The sequence below is a fragment of the Furipterus horrens genome, unplaced genomic scaffold (assembly GCF_987537825.1).
Source record: "Furipterus horrens unplaced genomic scaffold, mFurHor1.1.pri manual_scaffold_4, whole genome shotgun sequence".
NCBI classification, from domain to species: Eukaryota; Metazoa; Chordata; class Mammalia; order Chiroptera; family Furipteridae; genus Furipterus; species Furipterus horrens.
The window spans coordinates 105,837,019-105,861,298 of record NW_028327174.1 but is presented as its reverse complement, the minus strand read 5'-3'; the positions used below and the strand labels follow the sequence as shown (position 1 = coordinate 105,861,298).

The 24,280-nt window shown below is 36.7% G+C and overlaps 1 long non-coding RNA gene across 1 annotated transcript; it reads right to left on the bottom strand.

Annotated features, from left to right (window-relative positions):
- Positions 1-3,521: 3,521 nt before the first annotated feature.
- Positions 3,522-20,453, bottom strand: LOC150012608 (uncharacterized). Its single transcript, XR_016510763.1, has 3 exons — positions 20,325-20,453; positions 4,761-4,908; positions 3,522-4,141 (listed from the first exon to the last, which is right to left on the bottom strand). It is a non-coding gene; the product is annotated as an uncharacterized LOC150012608 (long non-coding RNA).
- Between the last annotated feature and the right edge of the window lie 3,827 nt (positions 20,454-24,280).

Genomic DNA, 24,280 nt, shown 5'->3' with positions numbered 1-24,280 from the left:
ATGTATGAATTACGGTATTACATCTCAAAGGTAGAAAAGTGTATAGCAAATGAAATACATTGTGTGCATGGTATTAAATCTAAATGTTGCACTTTTTGAAAAAATAAATAAATAAAAATAAATTAAAAAATGTAGTCTATGGATAATATAATCATCTTCCAAAGGATATTGATTACTTATTTTTTTGAAAAACAGATAGAATGTCAGATTAACTTCATCATTTTGTGAGTTGACATTTAGTTTTTATTTGTTAGTGTTTGTGTTTTTTGTTTTTTAACTTGTATTTCCATTTTGTCATTATTCTGTTTTGGCCCTTATGGGAACTGAGCTAGATATTTAAAAAATCCTTCTGATATGATGGAACTTGAAATTGAATCTCTTTCCTTAACAGTAAACAGATCTAAAATGTCCATTTTTTTCCTCCTAACTATTGCTTTCCATTGGTTTTCTTATATTCATAATTAGGAGTCAATTGGTGTCTTAAAGAGAATCAGTAGGAGATTTGGGACTCATCTGAAGCCTTCTCTCTTTGGGATATCACCACTCAATTTGTACCTTCTCTGTAAGTCTCAAACTCTTGTCCCCTAAGTCCTATTACCTCATATAGCAGAATATTTCTAATGTATTCTCAGGAAAAAAATCCAGATAAATATGGAACTCACCTTATGTTCTTCTATTCTTATAATGGCTTTAGTCCCTTCTGTCCCTAACTACTTTGGTTGTATTCCAATGCCTTCAAACACTTGTGCTTTAATATCTTTCTCAGCTGTAATAATTGTAACAGAAGACAGGTAGTCTTATATAAATCACTATTTCATAATTGGAATCAGAACTCAACTTCTAGAAAATAGGTTAATAAAAATAAATAATTATGGCTATGACAAATATTTAGCTACATGGATAATCTATAACAGCACTCTTTCTATAGGTAAAACATTGGAAACAACCTGATGATAGGGAAATATTTAAATAAATTACAATTTATCCAGTAAAAATCAGAATTGCAATCACTATTAGGGGCAACTGAAGTAATGAATTTCCAGTGTGACCAAGCATCATTGTGTGTGTGTGTATTTTCTTCCAGTAACATTTACTCCACAACTGCAAGAATATATTCATCAAGAGTTACTTAACTTACCCAAACTTATATCCAAAACTTTAACCAATGCCTATTTCCATTTAATTAATAGAAACAGAACATACTAAGCCCAATAAATAGCTCAAAGAACTCAGGGAGGACAGAGGAGTAAGTATGGGAGCTACACTGCTAGGAATAGCTTTAAAAAATTGTGTGCTGAACCTTGCCCATGAGATAGCCCTGCTGACATCTCTCAGCCTTGATATTATTAATACTTGAAGTGGGAAAGTACTTGACACTGGTAGAAACATCATCACTTCTGCTTTAGAAAACTAGAAACAGCTTTGACCACCATGGCACCCCATTTCTGAGAGATTCTGAATTGTTCTCTAATGGCTATCTCATTTCTTAAACAGGTACCTCCGTCCAAAACCAACCACTTTCAGGTAGTTATGTAATAGGAGAGCCAGCATCATGCCCATGGCTATGAATAATTCTCCATCTAATTCAGGATTGTATGTATAAATGATTTCGCTTTTGCTACTCCGATCAAACTAAGAAGGGCACTGCAAAGATGCTTTCCGTGCGTCGCTCATCTCCTCCATCCTCCTGTCTGAAAGGCTGGTTCCTGCAGATAGGGTTTGTCAGTGCATGATTCTACATCGGCTTGATACTTCCTTGCTCCTCACTCAGAGTTGTCAGGCTGAGCTGGGTCCAATCAATGAGTTCTCAGATTTCCCCCTTAGTCTACATTTAGTTCACTTAATTTGGTAAATGGACCAGCTTTTTCTAAAATCTACAGCCATAAACATTATCTCTTGGAAGACTTCTGCTTTATGTTAGTTACTAAATTTAGCATTTTTCATACTTCATATATTTTTCATGGTTTGTTTACTGTTGTATGTACCAACACTGTGACAGCACTGGGAACATATAAAGCACTTAATAACCATTTTAATAAGATTTTATATTATTTTGTATAATGAATAAATCAGATCTCTCCCTTGTGTTTTTAGAGTTTCCATTTGTATTTCTACTTCTTATTTTCCTTATACTCTCACATGGCTTCCTGGGAAGGAAGGATGAAACTGCCACCATTGTTATCTTTAAAACCATGAAAATAGCCAGTTAATAAGTATTTATTGAGCTAAACTAGTAATATGCAATAACTACTAAGTATCTGTTTGTAGGATAAGTTAAGAGAAACATTTATACTTCCTTCTTTATTTTATTGTTTATACTATTACAGTTGTCCAACTTTTTCCTACTTTACCCCCCTCCACTCAGCCTGGCCACCACTTCTATAATTCAGTTCATGTCAATGGTTCCTAATCCCTTCATCTTCTTTCAAACAGTTTCTACCTCCCCTTTCCCTCTTACAGCTATTCTGTGTCTCTGGTTCTATTCTGTCCATTAGTTTATTTTGTTCATTAGATTCCTCTTGTAACTGAGATAATATGGTATTTGTCTTTTACCAACTGGCTTATTTCACTTAGCATAATATTCTCCAGCTCTATCCATGCTGTCACAAAAGGTAGGAGTTCCTTCTTTCTTTCTTCATAGTACTGCATTGTGTAGATGTACCCCAGTTTTTTAATCCACTTATCTACTGATGGGCACTTAGGGTGTTTCCAAACCTTGATTATTATAAATATATTTCTAATAAAAAATAATGTAATTGATTATTAAATAATCAATATTTTTAACTGTACCCATCTTTAAGGAAAATGGACTTTCAATATTCTGATAATTGAGTGTTACTGACTACTGAAATTATTACTGACAACTGAATTTGTGTGTATCCCTACACAAACTGTACTTTGGGGATATACATTTCACCTAAGTAAATAACAACAAATTGCAAACTATAACGATTATGGAGCAGTCTGGAAACTATTTACTCTGTCTCTAGTTTTGTGAAGTCTGATAGGTTCTAGAAAGAAGCAAATGAACAAAAATAATCAAATAAACCTAGAGATGCAATTTAAGACTTGCACAGAATTTAGATTAAATCACAATAATGATTATAAAAAATATGTTTTGTTAATAATTTCTCCACTAAAAAAGATGGCTGATGGAAAACTATTGAAAAAAAATGTGGCTTTAGCCATTAAACTAAAAATCTAATATTTGGAGATAGTATCATATTTGCCTTCTGCAAGAGGCAACACAGAAGACCAAATATCTCGAATTTATACTCCTGCTAAGTGGTTCTACTTTTGTCAGCCTCTGGAATTGTAAGACTTTAACTTTAGTCTTTCTGGTAGATTTTGGTGTGTACATATACATATACATATATATATAGCAGTATCTTCTCTCTAGCTCTTGGGTTTACATTTTTGCTTTCTAAATAATATCTTTACTAAGCTGAAGCCCTTATTTAAAAAAAAGACCTGAAGCTATTTGATTTTTTTTAATTTATTTTATTTTTTAATTACAGCTGACATAAAATATTATATTAGTTTCAGGCATACAACCCAGCGATTAGACATTGTATAACTTACTAAGTGATAATCTCAATAAATATTGTACCCATCTGATGCCATACACAGTTATTGCAAAATTATTGACTACATTTCCTATGCTGTATTTTACATCCCTGTGACTGTTCTGTAACTACAATTTGTACTTCTTAGTCCCTCACCATTTTCACCTATCCCTCCAACCTCTCTCCCATCTGGCAACCATCAAAATGTTGTCTGTATCTATTCTCCTTGTTTATGTTAGAATAAGTTGTTGATGTATATGTATTTATTGTCATTTCATTATTCATATTTTTATTTCTTCTTTTTTCTCTTCCCCCCCCCCTCCTCCTTCTTCCTTCTTCTTCCTCTTCCATCTTCCTTATTTAGGAAGACACTTTAACATTTCATATAATACTGGTTTTGGTGGTGATAAATTTCTTTAGCTTTTTCTTATCTGGGAAGCTTTTTATATGTCCTTTAATTTTAAATGATAGCTTTGCTGGGTAGAGCAATATTGGTTGTAGGTTCTTGCTTTTCATCACTTTGAATACTTCCTGCCATTCTCTTCTGGTCTGCAAAGTTTCTGTTGAGAAATCAGCTGAACAATTGAAAATATTTTTTATTATTCTTTTTGTATCTGTAGAGGAAAAGCACACCATTGTTTTCGTTTACACACAGTACTCTGAACACTTCTGTTCTCTAGTTACCAGATGTGTGTTTGTGGGTTGGGTCCCACACCAGATAATTCTACAATATCAGCTGAGTATCCTAGAATTTAACTCATTTCTGATGTTATCTCCTTGGAGATAGTGTTAAGAATCCATTTACAAGGCAGCTTCTGTTCCCACTTCAGATGTTAATTGTAAGTACAGGTTGTTACCTGTACTTCTGATCTACCAGTTACAGATCAGAGGTTTCCACAACCCCTCATTGGGTTTGATTAATTTCCTAGAGTGGCTCATAGAACTCAGGAAAATACTTTACTTATACTGGTTTGGTTTTGTTTTTATAGAAGAATGTAACTCAGAAACAGCCAGATGGGAGAGGTGCATAGGGCAAGTTATATGGGAAAGGGCATGGAGCTTACATGCCCTCTTTGAGTAGGCCCTCTCTCAGCACTTGCACCTGTCACCAACCCAGAGGCTCACAGAAACCCATCCATTTAGATTTTTTTATGGAGGTTTGATTACATAGTCATGGTTAAGTAAGCCACTTACCATTGATTGATGACTGAATTCAATGTCCAGCCTGTCTCTCCTCTCTGGAGGTGGGGGGTAGAAGAATGGGGCTGAAAGTTCCACCATCTAATCATATTTGGTCCCTCTGTCAACCAGCTCCCATCCTTAGAGAGTTTCCAAAAGTCACCTCAAAAAGATAAAATCAAGTGTGGTTGAAAGGGACTTGTTATGAATAACAAATGGTGCTTCCTTCACCTTGAGATCTCTGAAGCCATTTCAGGAACTAAGGACAGATACTAAATCCAGCAGAAGATGCCATTATTGCTCTAATCACTTGGAAAATCACAATGGTTTGGGGAGCTATGTGCAAGGAATCCAGTCCAGGCTAAATATATATTTCTTATTATAAATCACAACATCACGGTATCATATTTAAGAAATTTTCCCTCCAGGCCTTCAAAGTGATGTCTTATTTCTTTTACATTTATTAATCTAAATACACTTAAAATATTTTTTTGTAAATGCTATGTGCTAAGTTGTTTAAAAATACAGATATCTAAATGCTCCAGCAACCTTTATTGAAAAGAGAAATACAATGTTAAGCTCTGTAATAAATCAACTGTGCATGTAGGCATAGTTCTGTTTTTGAATTCTTTGTTGTTTTTTTAACTTTTTTATTCCCATTTGGTCATTGCAGATTTTTTTTTGTAAAACTATCACACTGCATTAATAAAGCTTTATGAATCTTTTTCCAAAGAAGACAACAGGCCCACAATGGAGTTGCTTATATTAAGCCCCACATCACCAAACCAAGACTTAATTATATATAGTTTTGGCTTTTACAGAAATGGAATTTTTAAACCTGTCAATCAGGAGCCAGCAGAATTAACACAGGTTAGGTCATCCACCTGATAGACTTTCGCCATTCACAAAAGAAAAGCAACGTTGCAATAACCCATCTGCTTTTTGTCTGGTACACCTTCTTTGTTCTGGCTCCCTCCCTTCTGCATGTTAAGGCCTTTCATTTTTTACAGTCCCTGGGAGCTCCTTTCTATCTGCTAAGTTGAGTACTTTACTATTAGAATAGATTTTTGTTCAAATAAACTGTTAAAAAATTAATATCCCTTGGATTATCCTTTAATTGTTCTTAGTGTCGAAGAGAGAACCAAAGGAGCTGCCCCACTCACCTCCACGTCCCCAGTCAATAGGAGCAAGCAGCAACTACAGTGGGTGCCTGATCAGCCCTTCAAGCCGGTTGCTCTCTTGTTGCCTTGGGAAGTGGTGGATAAGTCTCTCTGGGATCCTAGCTCTATAGCTTTTCATTAGGAGATTCTAGATTTTATTTGAGCCTTTCATTTTCCTAGATCATGTCCAGAAACTGCTAGAGTCAGACTGGATTTGCCTTAAAAACTGTACAGGATCCAGGGTCAGACTGGTTATGACTAAAAGTGAACTGGGCCTAGTGTGAGGCTTCAGGTGAATAAAATTTTGTTTTAAGGCAGAATGAGCCAGTTAACCTTACTAAAGATAACCTTGAATTACAGTGGCCACAGCTGATAATTTTTAACCTGGATAAGCTTACTCATTTGCAAGGTGCTAGAAAACAAGGGGTCTCAGCCAAGCATTCACTATAAATGGTTTCAGAGAAAATTATTTTTACTCGTCTACAGTTTACCATTAGCAGGATGAGACCCTCTGGGACATCCCACTTTCTCCAGAGTCTGCAAACTAGATCCTGGGAAGACTGGCATGAGATAGCAAAGGGTAAGAATTATTTTCTTCTTCTTTTTTAAAATCCTCACCCAGGGATATTTTTATTGATTTTGGAGACAGAAATGAGAGAGAAGGGGGGGTGTTAATATGAGAGTAAAGCATCTGTTGGTTGTCTCTTGTGTGCTCCCAACCTGGGATCAAACCCGCAGCCTTTTGGTTTGTGGGTAGACACTCCAACCAACGGAGCCACCTGGCCAGGGAGGGTAAAAATTCTTAACGGATTTCTATGTGCAGTGCCATCCAGAAAGGAAGGTAACATTTCATGTTGTCCTTTCCCTTCCAAATTCAGGTTGTCAAGAAAAAACATTTTTAAGAATTGAATCTTTGAACTGTGCACTGTACATCTGTTTTTGCATTAGTTGTCGCTCCTTTCTGTTGCAGGGACAGTTTTTGCCTTCTTGTTTGTCTTGTTTTATGTCCTGAGAAATGGGCTTGACAACTGTTGGGTTGAAAGTTGGCAGCTGGCAGGTTTTGACACCAAAATATGATTAGGTCTTGGGGACTGTGGCTAAGACATTATTCTGCTTATAATATTCATAATAGTTGGTAAACTGTACTCTCTCAAAAGCCTTAAATGCATGATTGCTGCTGCTAACCACCAAGCAAATGATCTCCCTAAGAATACTACTTCGGAAAAGAAAAACAAAGAGAGTGACCAACTTAAGGAACATGAACGTGAACCTGCACCTAGTGACCTATGAATACTGTAGAGATTTAGCAAAAACTGCAAGAAATCTAGAGCAATAGCTGAAAGTATAATAGCACTTATGCTTAATTTTTAAAATTTAAATGCTCTTTTTCAATTACAGTTTACACTTAATATTATTTTGTATCAGTTTCAGGTGTACAGCATAGGGGTTATACAATCATATACTTACAATGTAATCGCCCTGATCAACCTAGTACTCACCTGGTACCATACATAGTTATTACAATATTAGTGACTATATACTCTATGCTGCATTTTACATCCCTGTGACTATTTTGTAACTGCCAATCTGTACTTCTTAACCCTTTCACCTTTTTCAGCAAGTTCTCCAACCCCACCTCCCCTTGGCAACCATCAGTCTCTTCTCTTTATTCCTTAGATATTTTATAACATATCTCAGTTGGTATGAAAATCTTATCAAAAGCGGAGAATTGTTAAACACAAGACAACAGACCCAAAATGAAGTTGCTTGTGCTAAATTCCATGTCACCGAACTAAGACTTCACTTAATAACAGTTTTGGCTCCCCAAGAAATGGGACTTTAAACCAGTCAATCAGGGATCCCCAGACCAGCTGTGGTGAGGTCTCCTGCCTGATGAACAAATGCCACTCCCTAAAGGAAAGTGACCTTGCAACGACCAACCTGCTTTTCTGCCTGTTTCGGCTCCCTTCTGCCTTTAAAAGCCTTTGTACAGCTCCTCAGAGCCCCTTTCTGTTTCCTAGATCAGATGATGCTCAATTTGAATAGATTTTTGATTAAATAAACTCTTAACAATTTTAATATGCCTCATTTTGCCTTTTAATAGTCATAATAATGATTAAAGCAAGTTCTTTATCATTCTTCTTATTATTTAAGAGTGCATTGGCAATTTTTCTTTGTTACTAAATTTTTTAATATGTCTTTCATGTTTCACAAAAATATTTCTTGGGATTTTGCCCAGAGTTACATTGAATTTTGATATCAGTTTGAGAAAAACAGGTATCTTTACAATATGAAATTATCCAAACCATGAACATATTATGTCTCCCCATTTATTTATGTGCTTTTTAATGTCTATTAATACTATTTTGCAGATTTCATTAAAGAGGATTTGTACTTTTTTTCTAGTTATATTTAGGTATTTGATATTTTTACGCTTTAAATAGTACTTTTTATTGAATAAATATTGAATTACATCATAACTACAGAAAAGGAAAAAATTCAAAGGTCACAGCATTATGGATATTTGTAAACCTTCCACACTCATATAACATGCAAGGAGATCATGAAGTAGAACATTAACCAGCTCCTCTGAAACCCCCATTGATCCCCATTACAGGAACTATTATGACTTCTAACACAAAAATTAATTTTGCCAGTTCTTCAGGTTTATGTAAATCAAACAATACAGTATATATTAAGCAATTTTTCATTTGCTTATTATTCATTCACTTTACTTTATTGCGAAGTGTCTAGTCAGCCTTATAACAATTTCCTATTCTATTGGGTTCTATTTAATATCTTGATCAATTTTTATTTGATTTGATTACATTTTAAATTAATTTATAAAAGTTTCTTATATATTTATAATATGAGTCCTTTGTTAATCAAATATTATGAAAATATCTTTTTCTATTCTATGGATTTCCTTTTTCCTTTTTAAAGGATTTCTTTTAAGTAATAAAATTTTAACTTTAATGTAGCCCATTATCATTTTTTCTTTATATTGTTATTTATTATTTTTAAAGTTTATGACTACCTCAAGGTTATAAAATATTTTTTATTTTTTCTTTTAAAAAATATTATTATTTAACCATAGCTATTTACTTTTGCTCTCTATCTGGAATTGAATTTTATATGTATAGTGGGGGGTTAGTACCATTTATTTCAAAGATCAAATTTTACTTCACTGCTTATCATTTTTGTCATAAATCAGGTGGCTGCATGTATCATAAATCAGTTAGTTTTCCTTTTTCCTTCTAGAATCTATAGTTGTCATAGTTTTCTTACTGAGATTCATTATGTATATTTTCTTTTAGCTTTTCTGCCAGCTTGTAATTTTCTTTTCAGGTAGGTCTAGTCAACTGCTTACACATCTCTAGAATTCCTCATTTTAATTATTACATATAAAAGTGTCTATAATTTTATTCTTAAACATCTTTCTTTAGCTTTCAATTCTCTTCTTAAAATTCCACTAGTCTTATTTATCTCCTTTAACACAGCAATGGATATTTACAATCTGCATCCCACAACTGCAGAAGCCTTAAGCCCCTCTTCTCATCCTGCCCCTGCTCTCCAATCCCTTTGTGCTTGTTCAGTTTGCTCTAAGGCCTGGATATGATGTATAAAAAATAATTAGAGAAGTACAGGAAAGACTTCCAGTCAAACTGGAGACATAGGTAAAAATGGCTTGCCTACTCATACAACTACATCAAAATTACAGCTAAACTATAGAACAAACATCACACAGAACTGTTAGAAGTCAAGCTGAATGGAAGTCAAATGACTATGTAGTTAAAGAAACCACATCCAGACTGGTAGGAGGAGTGGATATGTAGAATAGGCTGAGTCCTCATCTATGTGTGAGGGATAAAAATTTGGGAGAGATATCTTGCAAGCAAGGAGTCCTAGCTTCACACTAGGTCCCCAAGCCCAGGGTTTCAGTGCCAGGAAGATAAGCCCCCATAATTTCTATCTGCAAAAAACAGCGGGGACTGAGTCAGTGGAAGAAATTTCTGAAGTCCTAAGCAGATCCTCTTAAAGAACCCACACACAGACTTACACAGACACAATCCTTCTGAGCTTCAGCACCAGGGTAACAGCTTGAAAGGCACCAGTACATAAAGGGAGAAAATGAATTGTCTAGCTTCAAGGTGAGAACTGGGGGACTGCTTTCTCCCAGACAGAAAAGTGGGCAGAGGACATTGTCCCTTTTCTGAACCCTCCCCCTCCAAAGCCAAAGAGCCAGCAGGCAGGTGCCGTATCTGAGATCCCATCAACCTGGCTAACATTGCCCCACCCTGGAGATCCCCTGAGTATCTGTCCCATTCAACTTATGAATCCACACAAGCAGTTAACAGTGCTGTCACCATATGAATGTCTGGTTTTGGCTCATGCTTCACAATTTCCTAAATGCCCTCAAGCAAGCAACGTCTAGCCTCAGGGAGCCCCCAGCCCCCTGCACCTCTTGCTAAGTGGCTCTAGACATAGAACTAGCAGTAGCCAGCCTATGTTTACAGCTTGGCTTCTCTTGGAAACTTCCAAGCAGAGCACAAATAGCATCCATCTCAGATTGCTTTATAGCTCATGCAGGGTGGCCCCTGGAAGAACAGAGGCATTGGCTGAACTTGGTCTGCACCACCCAGGAAACTCCAGAGCCTGCACAACCAGTGGACAGCTACAGACCATATTGGAGCACCACCACTCTGCCCCTGCACAGCTGATCCTCCATGGAGGGCTGAGGTTTGTGGTCAGTGGTCACAGCCAGTCAATAAGCTGACTGGCTCAGTAAATCCTTCCCATTTACCAGCCAACAGCAATAAAGGCTCAACTACAAGAAGCAAGTGTATTCAGTTGACATGAAGGGTGTACCCTGAGTACCCAGCTTGGATGATAGGGAAGGCAGTGCCATTGGACCCTACCAGAAACCTACTACATTAGGCCTTGCAGCCAAGACAGGGAGTCATAGCAGTTTTACCTAATAAATAGAAACAAACACAGGGAGGCTGCCAAAATGAGACAAATAAACATGGCCCAAATGAAAGAACAGATCAAGACTCCAGAAAATGAACTAAGTAAAATGAAGATAAGTAATATATCAGATGCAGGGTTCAAAACACTAGTTATAAATAAGTATGCTCAAGGAACTTAGTGAGAACCTCAACAGCATAAAAAATATCCTGTAAGAAATAAATGATACACTGATTGAAATAAAGAACAATTTACAGGGAAACAATAGTAGAGTGCATGGAGCCAAGAAACAAATCAATTATTTGGAACATAAGGAAGCAAAAAAAAACCAATCTGAATAACAAGACAGGAAAGGAATCCCAAAAAATGATGATGGTGTAAGGAGCCTCTGGGACAACTTTAAGCATTCCAATATTCACATCATATGGATGCCAGAAAGAGAAGAGAAAGAGCAACAAATTGGAAATTTATTTGAAAATATAATGAAAGAAAACTTCCCTAGTTTGGCGAAGGAAATAGACATGCAAGTCCAGGAAGCACAGGGAGTCCCAAACAAGATGGACCCAAAGAGGCCCACTCCAAGGGACATCATAATTAAAATGCCAAAGGTTAAAGATAAAGAGAGACTCTTAAAAGCAGCAAGTGAAAAGCAATTAGTTACCTACAAGGGAGTTCCATAAGATTGTCAGCAAATTTCTCAAAAAGAAATTTTGTAGGCTAGAAGGAATTGGCAAGAAATATTCAAGGTCATGAAAAGTAGCAATCTACAATCAAGATTGCTCTACCCAGAAAAGATATCATTTAAAATAGAAGGGCATATAAAGAGCTTCCAAGACAAAAAAAAAAAAAAAAATGGAAGGAGTTCATCATCACCAAACCATTATTATATAAAATGCAAAAGAAAAAGATCAAAACTAGGAACAATAAAATGGCAATAAATACATCTATCAACAATTGAATTTTTAAAAAAGACTAAGCAAACAAACAAGATCAGAGACAAAATCATAGACACGGGGATCATTTTAATGATTTCCAGATAGGAGGAGGTTGTAGGGGAATAGATGAAGAGGTGAGTGGATTAAGAAGTACAAATAGGTAGTTACAGAAAAGCCATGAGGATGTAAAGTACAGTATAGAAAATAGAGTAGCCAGTGAACTTTAATGCATAACCCACAGACATGAACAATGGTGTGAGGATTGCCTGAGGGAGTGGGGGGTGCTGAGTAGGTGGGGGCAAAGGGGAAAATGGAGAGAAATGTAATAACATAATAATTTTATAAAAGAATATAAGTAAAATTTAAAAACTAAGTCAAACCCTTCCAGTGGCTTCCCATTTAACTTAGAAAAAAAAATAGAAACAAAGAATGTTTTCTTTTTCCAAAGATGATAACCTTTCTCTGTGCCATATGTCTGACCCTAGAAATCTACAATTTCATTAATCTGATTTCAGAATTTGAAGTATTTCAAACCTAGGTTTTCATCTCTGCCAGGGCTAGATGACTTCCTAGTTCACCTTTATGGAATGTATATACTTTACTGGTGTTGTACCTACTCTCTTGGATCTGGTACCCTAATTCTCATCCTTACCCCCTTGAGGCACTAAATAGTATTATTCTTCAATGGGAAATTGTTTTGAATTAGTTCATAATTACTGGTAACAAATATTTTTTCTCAAAAACTTTTAAAAGTATTTATTCAAACAAACCAAGTTTCTATCTGAAAATAACCGTGTTGTTATGAATTCAAGCATCCACAAACATTTCCACCTCATTAGGTATTAAAGTCCTTGATTGAGAGGCACTAGCTTCTACTTTTGAGGACTGTGTGAGGGTTTAGTTATTATATAAAACTTTAAGATGGCTTAAGCTGGGAAAATATACATAACTTGACTCTGCAAATGTTAAATATATGTGGCCTTGCATTGAAGGTAGCAGAAAGTAAGTTCAGGAATGTTTTTGGTAATGGCATATATGACACATTTATAGGAAGGCTTTGGGGTTTAAGAATGAGAATCAAGAACAATGATATTATACATATTTCGGGTCTGGAAGAGACTGCCTTTGCTGTGCAACTGGAGTGTTTTGTGGGGAGGATGAGGGCTGGTGAATTGTTGAGATGTATAATCAGAATTCTGCCTCTGTGTTTTGTTTTAATCTATTAGTTAGGAAACTTAAGTTTTTTTAAAAATCTATTTATGACATCTAATTGGCATACAATAGCATGTTAGTTTTAGGAGTGCATCATAGTGTTTTGATATTCATATACATTACAATATAATCTCCACAATGTCTAGTACCACATGGCATTATACAAAATTGTTGCAATATTCTTGACTATATTTTTTATGCTGTACATCCCAATGATTTATTTATTTTATAACTGGAAGCTTGTACATCTTAATCCCCTTTACTAATTTTGCTTGCTTATCCCCAACTCCACCCACCCCTGGTAACTACCAGATTGTTTCCTGTATCTCTGGTTGTTTCTGTTTGTTCAGTTTAAATACAGCAATAAATAAAATAACCTTCCCAGAGGAGTTTGCATTTTAAGGCTGCTGATTCCCTCCACAGTTTGAGGGCTAGCCTAGGAGACAGGGTCATAGGAGGAGAGAGGGCTTCAAAGCAAGAGTAACAAGAAGCACTAATGAGGCCTGCTGTACTTTGTAGTGTGTAGGAGTAACTGGTGAAAAGGGAAGAAATTAAGATAGGGAGGGCACAATCATGCCTATTCATTTTGTTGCCATAAAAAGAATATCCACATCTCCTGTGCTTTCCTTTGCTGAGCTAGGATGGAACTTTAATAATAATGCAAACAGATTAGTACTATATAAGAGGTAAACGATAAACTGGTTTTGTTCATAATGGATTGCCTTCCATGCATCTTGCCCAGTGTGGTAGGTCCTAAGGAAAGAAGAAAGCAAGGAAAGAGCAAAGGAAAATAGTATGTTCAGGAGTTCCACTAACTTCAGAGCATCTGATCTAATAATTTAGTGAAGAAGGACAAAAGAAAAGAAAGTTCATGGATTACAAGTCCTTATTCTTGCTAAAGTATCAAAACCAATTAAACAACTTAACCTATCACTAATAAATGTGTTTTTTTTTTTTAAGTAGCTATTTTATTACTTCAGGGTCAGTCTGTGATACTTTTCTGGTCAAAGCAATAAATTACTAATTTGTATTCTTTCAAATAATATAATAAAATTAGTATTTCCATGCATGATTTTCTCTTTCATATTTTGAAGCATGGAACTCTCAGGTACCTAATGAGTGTTTTAAACAAATATTTGAGCAGTCTTGAAGATCCCAATATACTCCCCTTTTCCTGCTTCCTCCCCAAGTCCCCCAACCTGCCCACACACAGATACCCTTCTACATCCTACCATTATGCTTTCTGGAAATTATATGGCTTTTTATCTGAGTAAGAATGCAAAATGAGCTCAATACATTCCAGAAGATTGTATAAACTCTGCCATCTGCACATCTGGTATGCAAGATGCCTGTAGTGCTCTTTAATCAGTAGCACGGATATCTGTGCTTTGGGCACCTGTCAGAATTACACCACCAATTGACTGCAAATAATCAGGGCTTGTCAAAATTGACTTGAATGGGGGATAATTTAAAGAGACAAGCTAACCAGTTATGCTTACATATTCTCCAAGCTCTGACCTATGTTAAGAAATATAATCAGGACACAACATTGCTGAATAATGTCATTCATCTTCCTGAAGTTAAAATTGGAATATGTGTAATAAAAGAGGAATTCATCTTTACAAAGATTCTTTGTTGTTGGTAACATTCCCAAAACATATTGTGTGTGTATGTACTTTTTAAAAGCTGTCTTAGGTTCATAATAAAATTGAGAGGAAGGTGCAGAGATACTCCATATACTCCCTGCCCCAACACATGCACAGCCCCCTTCTACCAGAGGGATATGTTTGTTGTTGTACAAATGATGACCCTACAGTTGATAAAACAACATGGATACAGCAGAATCATGCAAATTCCAGAGTTTACATTAATGCTGTACATTCTACAGGTTTGGAAAAATGTACAATGGCATAAATCCATTACTATGGTATCATAGAGAATATTTCCACTGCCCTAAAATTTCTTTCTGTTCTGTCTATTTATTTCTCCTCACCCCAGCCCCAACCCATGGCAACCACTAATGTTTTCATGGTCTGTGTCCATAGTTTTGCCTTTTCCAGAATGTTATTTAGTTGAAATCACACACTATGCAACCTTTTCAGAATGGCTTCTTGCACATAGTCATAAGCATTGAAGGTTTCTCCGTGTCCTGTCATGGCTCAATAGATCATTTTATTTCAGTGCTGAATAATATACCATTGTCCAGATGTATCACATTATATTTATCCTTTCAGCTACTGGAGGACATTGTGGCTTCTTCTAACTTTTGGCAATTATGAGTAAAGCTGCTATAAATATCTGTGTGCAGGTTTTTGTGTGAACATAAATTTTCAAGTACTTTGATTAAATACTAAGAAGTGCTATTGTTGGATCATATGGTAAGAGTATATATACTAAATACACTGTCTTCCAAAGTACCATCTTTGTATTGCCACCAGCAATGAATGAGAGTTCCTGTTGCTCCACATCCTCTCCAGCATTTGGTGCTGGCAGTGTTCTAGAGTTTTTTTCATCACCTCTCAGTCTTTTGGGCAAGATCAAGTGTGGATATGAGTCTTTCTCACTGGTATGTAGTGATATCTCATTGGCTTAATTTGTACTTCCCAGATGACATAGGATATAGAGTATCTTTCCACATGATTATTTGCCATCTGTATATGTTTTTTGGTGAGGTGTCTGTTCATGTATTGGGCCCATTTTATAATCAGATCGTTTGTTTTCCTATAGTTGAATATTAAAAGTTATTTATATATATTTGGATAACTGTTTTTTAAATCAAATTTGTGTGTTTTGTAAATATTTTTTTCCATGTACGTGGCTTCTAATTTTCTTGACATTATGTTTTACATAGTAGAGTTTTAATTTTAATAAAACCCAGCTTACCAATTATTTCTTCTATGAATCATGTATTTAGTGTTGTATCTAAAAAGTTATCACCAAACCCAACATCATCTAGATATTCTTCTATTTTATATTTGAGAAGTCTTATAGTTTTACATTTTCCATTTAGGTCTCTAATTTATTTTAAGTTAATTTCATAAAGGATGTAAGATCTACATGTACTTTCATTTTTATTTTTGTTTGTGGATGACCAGTTTTAACAAAGATTTTTAAATATTATGGAGAACTATGTTTTCAATTATTGTCTAATTATCATGTAAAAAACTTTATATAAGACCTATAAAATAAATTAATTCTAGAAATCAGCATGAAATATACATTTCCAAATGACTTTTTCATGCTTCAGTAAGTGGACAACTAAATAACTTCATTCTTTTTTCCCCCTTGGTTGTCCGGAAGCTCAGATATAACAGTATTATATTTTCATATTGTATAATTTAATTAATAAATAACAACAACAACAAAAAAGAAATGTATATCTGGGGACTGCAGAGGAGAAAAAGTAATGCCCCAATCCATGCCTTAGTTGAAATTCCTGTCCAGAATACTTGTCAGGGGGAGAAGAGATAGCAGTAATGCTTCTTGATGGTTCCTAAATACTGAATTAAGAGGAGAGCAAAGAGGCAAAGTAAAAAGCTAGTTTGAGGAGTGTACAAAGGTCTGTATGAAGGAGATTAGCATTTTTGCTTGGCTTTTAATTGAAGATTTGGAGTAGAGGAAAAGTACTTCAGTAGAAGAAAAGTAAATAAGCTATATAGGAATTATTAGATGATCTTGTTTAATTGGAGCAAAGGATTTTTTTGTATGTTGTGTATGACTTTGAAAACTACATTGAATAGTGTTAGTTATTCATTCAAATCACTTTTACATTTGTGGTGAGATTTATTCTGTATGTTAATTTGATAATCTTTAATAATTGATTTCTGTTTTTAATAGTGTAAGCTGCCTCAGATTTATTTGGTGTTTAGCAAAAAATAAATAGCACAATGCATGAATGTTAGTGAGAAAAAAGAAATTCCAATAACATTCATTTAAAAAATATATTTCAAAATGGCTCTCTGATGTAGAATAGAAAGGGACTAAAATAACAACTAAACTTGTCTAGATTTTCTATTAGCAAAGCAATATGCAAAGTGTTTTTCCACATTTCATCATAAAAATTTGGTAGATACTGCTGTGGCTCAGTGGATTGAGCATTGGCCTGTGAGCCAAGTGTCGCTGGTTCAATTCCCAGTCAGGGCACATGACTAGGTTGCACGTCAGGTCCCCAGTTGGGGGTATGAGTGAGAGGCAACCACACAGTGATGTTTCTCTCTCACTCTTTCTCCTTTCCTCTCTCTCTAAAAATAAATAAACAAATAAACAAATAAATAAATTATTTTTAAAACATTGGTAGATAAATAATTTAATCTCTATTTTATAGGTAATATTCTGAAGCCCAGATAAATTAAATGACTTTACCAGAGACCTAGAGCTTGTAAGTATTCAAAATTGTATGGCACAGCTCCAAAACTCATTTTCTTCCCACAGCACTGCCATAACTGTTATAGTATAGTGATCAATTTGTCCTAATTTTCACATTTCTGTTGATTTTTATGACAGAAACTAATGCACTTTATATAAATGTAATTTCATTCATGCACATCCAGGTATTAAAAAAAACACAGAAAACAAAATAAACTGGCAGAGAGAAAAATCTATTTTTGCTTCATCTGCAAGAATGTTTAACATAGATATAATTTGTCAACAAAGTCAACTGATGAAAAGTAGGAAATTTCATAATGGTTGTATTTACTATTTACTTTTTGAAAAATTTTAAGATAACTCATTTTGAGTCTAGAAGCTGTATAGGAACAGTTTCTGTACATATATCTCTACCTAATGAGGCTGTTTTGTAATTGTTCTATGCAGATATCAGTTGACTACAGTCATACTGAAATAGCCAACCAGCCCATTCTTCTTGGCTAAGACATCCTATCATTTAACAAATCCCAAGCTTGAAGGACTATACCGAGAAAGATGTAGACATCCAAGGCTTTTTGGACTTCAGAACAAAAAGTTGACTTTCTTTCTGAATCTCTCTTCTGTTCACTAAGACAAAGATCATTGACATTAGTTCTTTTCAGGGATGGTAACTATGACTTGAAAAAAAGAACTAATCTCTTTCAATGTAGTATATTTTTTATGAGTGAAATACTCAATTTCTTCTGTGTATTTATATACATTTCAGTTAAGCTAAAACAAGATATATGCTATAAGAAATGGTAGGCCAAAGAACCCATCCCTCCTCCATCACCTTCTAGTCCAACGCTCTCAACAGCTATTGATTGATATGGAAAAAAGCTTAACTCTATACAATGGCATTTACCATTCTCCATACTCTGTCTCCATCTGGGTATTCTAATATTATCCCCACTATAATTTTTCATGTACTCAGCACACCACCTAAATAGAAATACTTGACATTTCCCAGAACATTCCTGTATCTTGTTGGTATGTCATTATAAATAAGACCAGCTGGGCCCCTGCTCTCATGAAACTTACTTTTCATTTTTTAGGTATGTAAAGCAGGTCTTACAAGGTTTTTCCAACTGTGCATATAAAAGGGACCATACTGGTAGCAATAATAATCAAATCACCCACCCCTAACTAACAGACTGTTAGAATACCTTCAGATTCTCCCCTAGTTCTATTGGAGGAGTTTCACGAGGTTCTCACTGGAACTCACAAATTTTATATCTGCTATCATATGATATTGACCATATTCTCTTCTGGTATCTATTGTTGATTCCCCCAAAGGTGTAAATCATTCACATGCCAAGGCAATACTCTGTGGCCCAAACAGAAACAGAAAAATGTCCCTATTTCTCTATGTCACATTTTTTCCACCTAGCTATGAAAGTATGTGGCTTGCAAATACATGTCCCATAGAATTATCATAAAATACAGCTTCTGTTCCTGCTTACAGTTCATCGCCATACAGCTGAAATGATTATCTCTTAATAGTAAGCAACAAAGTTATTTTCACAAGAAACATATTTCTGATTCTGTTTCAATAATATTGAACTGAGAATTTTCCTTAAAATTATCCCATACTTGGGTTATAAGTGTTCTGTTTATCTTTTGAATCTAGTATGTTTATGTGTCAGGCAAATAATTTCATTTTCCTTAACTAATTTGAGAATAACTGTAGGAAAACAAAAACTAGAAAAACTTCCTTGAATTGAGAGGATTTAGTAGGAAGCATATGATGTTATTTGAATGTAATAGACTTAATAAAATAAAATAGGCATTTATTGAATTTTTTTAAGTCCAGGGGCCAGTCTTGGGGACCAGTCTTTGATACAGGACCTCAGATGCTCTGCCCAACCCTATCCTTCTCCATTGCCACCTAATACAAGGTGAAGGACTTCATCTGCTTCTTCCTGCCCTTTTGCCCCTAACACCTCAAGTCAAGTAATACAAAATAAGCTCTATTGACTCATACCAGTGGCCAAGGGTAGTCCAAAGTGCAGCAATAAGCAGAGGCTAAGCCATAGATGGAACTCTTGTTTTAATTTTTTTGTATATGTAATTTTTCATAATTTCTAGTTTTAGATTCTTTAAAAGAACCAGATTTTGCTCATCACTGTGATGTCCAATGATAACATCACATACATTTGAAAAACTATTGTTGAATGGGCTCCTTTTGGCCATATTATAATTACTAAATCTAATTATCCTAAATTAAATATTACCACATATTGTTTATGTCTAATCTCAAATTACTTAAGGTCTATAGACTCATAAATTACTCAAAAATTAAGCTGATTATTTTTTGTTTTATAACGGTTTTCCCATTCTTTAATCAAATGTATGATGTTATATACACACCATCTTTAAAGCAGCTTCTGAAAGCACTTGTATCATGTTATGAAGCCATCTGATAGAAAAAAAAACAATTATATTAAGAGAAACAAGATGGTGGAGGAGTAAGTGGAAGCTACACTAACCTCCTCCCAGAACTAGTCTGGATTTACAACTTAATTTTGGAGAAATCATCTGGAATAACCAGCTGAACATAAGCTGGAGAGAAGTCTTATAACCACGGGGAGACAGCAAAGGCCGCTACATCACAACGTTACTGGTAGGGAGTGCGGAGACGCGGAAGGGCTGGCTGGGCTCACACGGCTGGCAGCTGAAGGGACTGAGAAACAGCTCAGCAGCCAGGGGTTCCCCCTGAGAAGGACAGGGTCTAAACCCCCAGCTGGGCTCCCCAGCCTACAGCAACAGAGTGGAAAGTAAAATAATATCCAGCTGAGAAAAGCAAAGAGCCACAGGGTTTCTTGCTAGCCGGAGAGAAACAGCTAGAGAAAAATAGCTCTTAAGTGGATCACATACAAAAGTATTTTGCCCCCACTTACCCTGGGCTGAAGCAGAGGGAAGGCAGAGAGGACTGGAGTCGCTTGGGATAGTTTGGTATGGTGGCTTTGAGGGGAGAACTGGGGAAGCAGCCAACTGGGTCCCAGTGTGACTCATTCCCAGTACTGCAGGCAGACCATTGCCCTCCAAGTGTCATCGGCCCGAGGAGAAGCAAAAGTCCTGCCTACAGGAGTTAACCTGCCACACCCAAGGTCATTAAACCTGATGGCTAATCACAGATTGAATAGATTAACAACTAAAGGAGTCAGACAAAGGCAGTAGATCCCTGGATGTCTCCAACGGGCTGCCTAGGCCCAGATTGGTACAGGATCTGACGCTACCAGGGGCAGATCTAGAAGTGCAGATCATTCTAAGAAGCACCAACAAACAATAGGAGTCACAAAAATGGGGAGACAGAGAAACAACCCCCCATCGACAGAAAACGTAGAATCCCCAGAAAGAGTGCTAAATGAAATAGAGGGGAACAAACTATCAGATATGGAATTGAAAGCATGGATTATGGAGAAGCTCAATGAGCTCAGCAGAAACTACAAAAAACTCCAGAAAAACTACAAGGAACTTACTGAGAATTACACCAGCATGAAAAAGGACATAGAAGCTATCAATAAGAGCCAGGAGGAAATGAATAATACAGACCCTGAATAGAAGAACACAGTAGAAGGAATTAAAAGCAGGCTAGAGGAAGCAGAAGATCGGATCAGCGAGCTGGAAGACAATGTAGAGAAAAACTCCCAGATAGTACAACAAAATGAAAAAAGATTAACCAAGACTGAAGAGGCTCTAAGACAGCTGCAGGACAACATGAAATGTAATAATATTCGTATCATAGGAATTCCAGAAGGAGAAGAAGAAGAGCAAGGAATAGAAAACCTCTTTGAAAAACTAATGACAGAAAACTTCCCTAACGTGAGGAGAGAAAGAGTCACGCAAGTCCCAGAAGCACAGAGGGTTCCAAAGAAGATGAACCCCGACTTCCGGCCAAGATGGAGGCTTAGACGGACACGCTAGGTCTCCCTCTACAACTAGAGAGGAATACAACTACTTCAAAACAAAGGATAACTAGAAATTCCAGAAAATAAAGCTACACGGAAGCCCAACATATGAAGTTATAAACCAGCGGTGCCATTTGGGCAGGTAAGAGTTGAAGAGGGCAGTGCTGTTTGCGGTCGCACCCGGAGCGGCGGGCAGCGAGGAATCCCGGCTGCGCAAGCCCCTGGCGGTGCGCGACCCCGGCGCTGGGGAGAGCGGCCGCCGCATCGCCTTGAACAGTGAGGCCCAGGGGGACGGGAGGACGGATCCCGGTCTCCTAGCTGAATAACTGTGTGAATCCATCTTGGACCCCCGCCCCCAAAGAAAGCGCCACAGGGCTGCGAAATAGGTCGCGGACAGGCAGACGCCGGTCGCTGATTTGTGACGCCAAACGGCGCCCGCCGGCCGCTGGGTCATTACGAGTACACAGGCACTGCCCCCGACAGCTGGCCCAAGAAAACAAAACGCATCTGTCAAAATGAGGCAGACAACTATAGAAATACCGGTGACACAACTCACCAGACAGCAGATAGAGAACCTGACAGATGAACAGATAAGAAACCTGTCAGAGGCTCAGTTCTGGGCCATTGTTATCAGGTGGCTTACAGAATTCACAAAAGAGCAGGAAAAAGATAAGAAAGAAGCGAAAAAATTCCATAACGAAAGGAACAAAACCGCATACGAGATAGAAGGTGAGAAAAAATCCAGAGTTCATTTCAACAAACTGGAATATGGAGAAGGAACAAGCAGTCAACCAATGCAGAGAGAGGAAATGGGAAGCAACAATGAGAGGATCAGAAACCTCTGGGACAGCTATAAAAGGCCCAACATAAGAATCATTGGTTTGCCAGAGAATGAGGAAGATGAACTAGAACTTGAAAAATTGAGTGAAAATATAATAAAGGAGAACTTCCCAGACTTGGGGAAGGGAATAGACTTGCAGGTCCAGGAAGCAAGGAGAGTTCCCAAGAGACTGGACCCAGGGAGAACCACTCCAAGACACATTATAATCAAACTGTCAAAAATTAAAGATAAAGAGAGAATCTTAAAAGCAGCAAGAGAGAAGAAAAGAATTATGTACAAAGGGGTCCCAATTAGACTATCAGCTGACTTCTCAAGGGAGACCCTCCAGGCAAGAAAGGACTGGCAAGAAATATTCAAAGTAATGAAAATCCAAAACCTACAGCCACGAATACTCTATCCAGCAAAATTGTCATTCAGAATAGAAGGACAGAGAAAGTGTTTCCAGGACAAAATAAAACTGAAAGAGTTCATTAGATCCAAACCACTGTTATATGAGAAGTTAAAGGGACTGGTTTAAAAAACAGAAGCTAGGGAGATGAAACAAAGGCAAACTAAATAGGCAACGAGAGTGGAAAAGGAACTGTGGGTACGGGAAGCATATTGGGGGGAGGTCAACAGGGAGGGGGAGTGGGGAGAGGGAGGGAGATGATATAGGAATTGGGGATCAAGGTAGGAGGGAATGGAATAGACGGAGAGAGGTTGGGAGGAACTGTATGCACAACTAATGGACATAATCTAAAAGGGGGGGACAACTGGAGGGAGGGGGGCCACCGGGTGGAGGGGAGCAGAGGGAAGGGAAATTGGCACAAATGTAATATTTTAATCAATAAAACACATTAAATCTGAAAAAAAAAAAAAAAAAAAAAAAAAACAAAGAAGATGAACCCCAGCAGGCCCACTTCAAGACACATCATAATTAAAATGGCAACATTCAAAGACAAAGAGAGAATGCTAAAGGCAGCAAGAGAGAAACAATTAATAACCTACATGGGAACTCCAATAAGGCTATCATCAGATTTCTCAGCAGAAACACTAAAAGCCAGAAGGGAAGGGCAAAAAATATTCCAAGCAATGAAAAACAAAGGCCTATAACCAAGGATACTCTACCCAGCAAGACTTTCATTCAAAATGGAAGGTGAAATAAGGAGTTTCCAAGACAAAAGAAGGCTAAAAGAATACATCTCCACCAAACCAGCATTATAAGAAATGCTAAAGAGTCTGCTTTAAGAAGATGAAGAAACAGAGAGAGACAGAGAGGAACACGAGTACAAAAGGGGAAAATGACAATGAATAAGTACTGACAGAAAGAAGGAACTTCTACCATTTGCAACAACATGGTTGGAACTAGAGAGAATTATGCTTAGCAAAATAAGCCAAGCAACAAAAGAAAAATACCTTATGCTGTCACCTGTTAAAGGAAACTAATGAACAACACAAAGAAATGAGCAAAATTGAACCAGAGGTATGTAAACAAGGAGTAGACTAACAGTAACAAAGGGGAAGATGGGAGGGAGAGAAGGGGGTAAGAAGAGGAAGTGTCTAGTCAAAGAACATGTATAAATGACCCATGGACATGGACAACTGGATGGGGACCGAATGTGGGAGAAGGGGGGGCAGGGTGCAGGGGAGCAAGAGGGGTTAAAAAGTGGGACAACTGTAATGGAAAAACAAACAAAAAAATTTTTAGTGGGGGAAAAATAAAAATATAAAGAGTGGAAATGCAAGTTCAGTGAATATTGGAAGGACAAGGATTTTCCTTCACACTGTATATATTTTCTCCTTATTTGATCCCTCCAGAGTTTGGAATTCTAAAGAAGTAAGTAATGACCTAAGTTTCTTTGCATAAAACTAATAAGACCAGTTGTTAATAGAGGCTTTTATTTTTTTTTAACCAAGTCTTTGACTGGAATGTCATGCCTAAAGGAGACATGCCTGTGCTCTGGTTGTTACCAAAAAGCCCTGAGGAACTGGGAATGACTTTCAAAGGTAATAAAAGCCCACAAGATAAAAGGTCTGGTACCGTGGTTAGTTGTGCAGTCCACAGCAATCTTTCCATGGAAGGAATGAAGGTTGTTTTCCTGAAAGATGGCTAGAAGGGACCTTA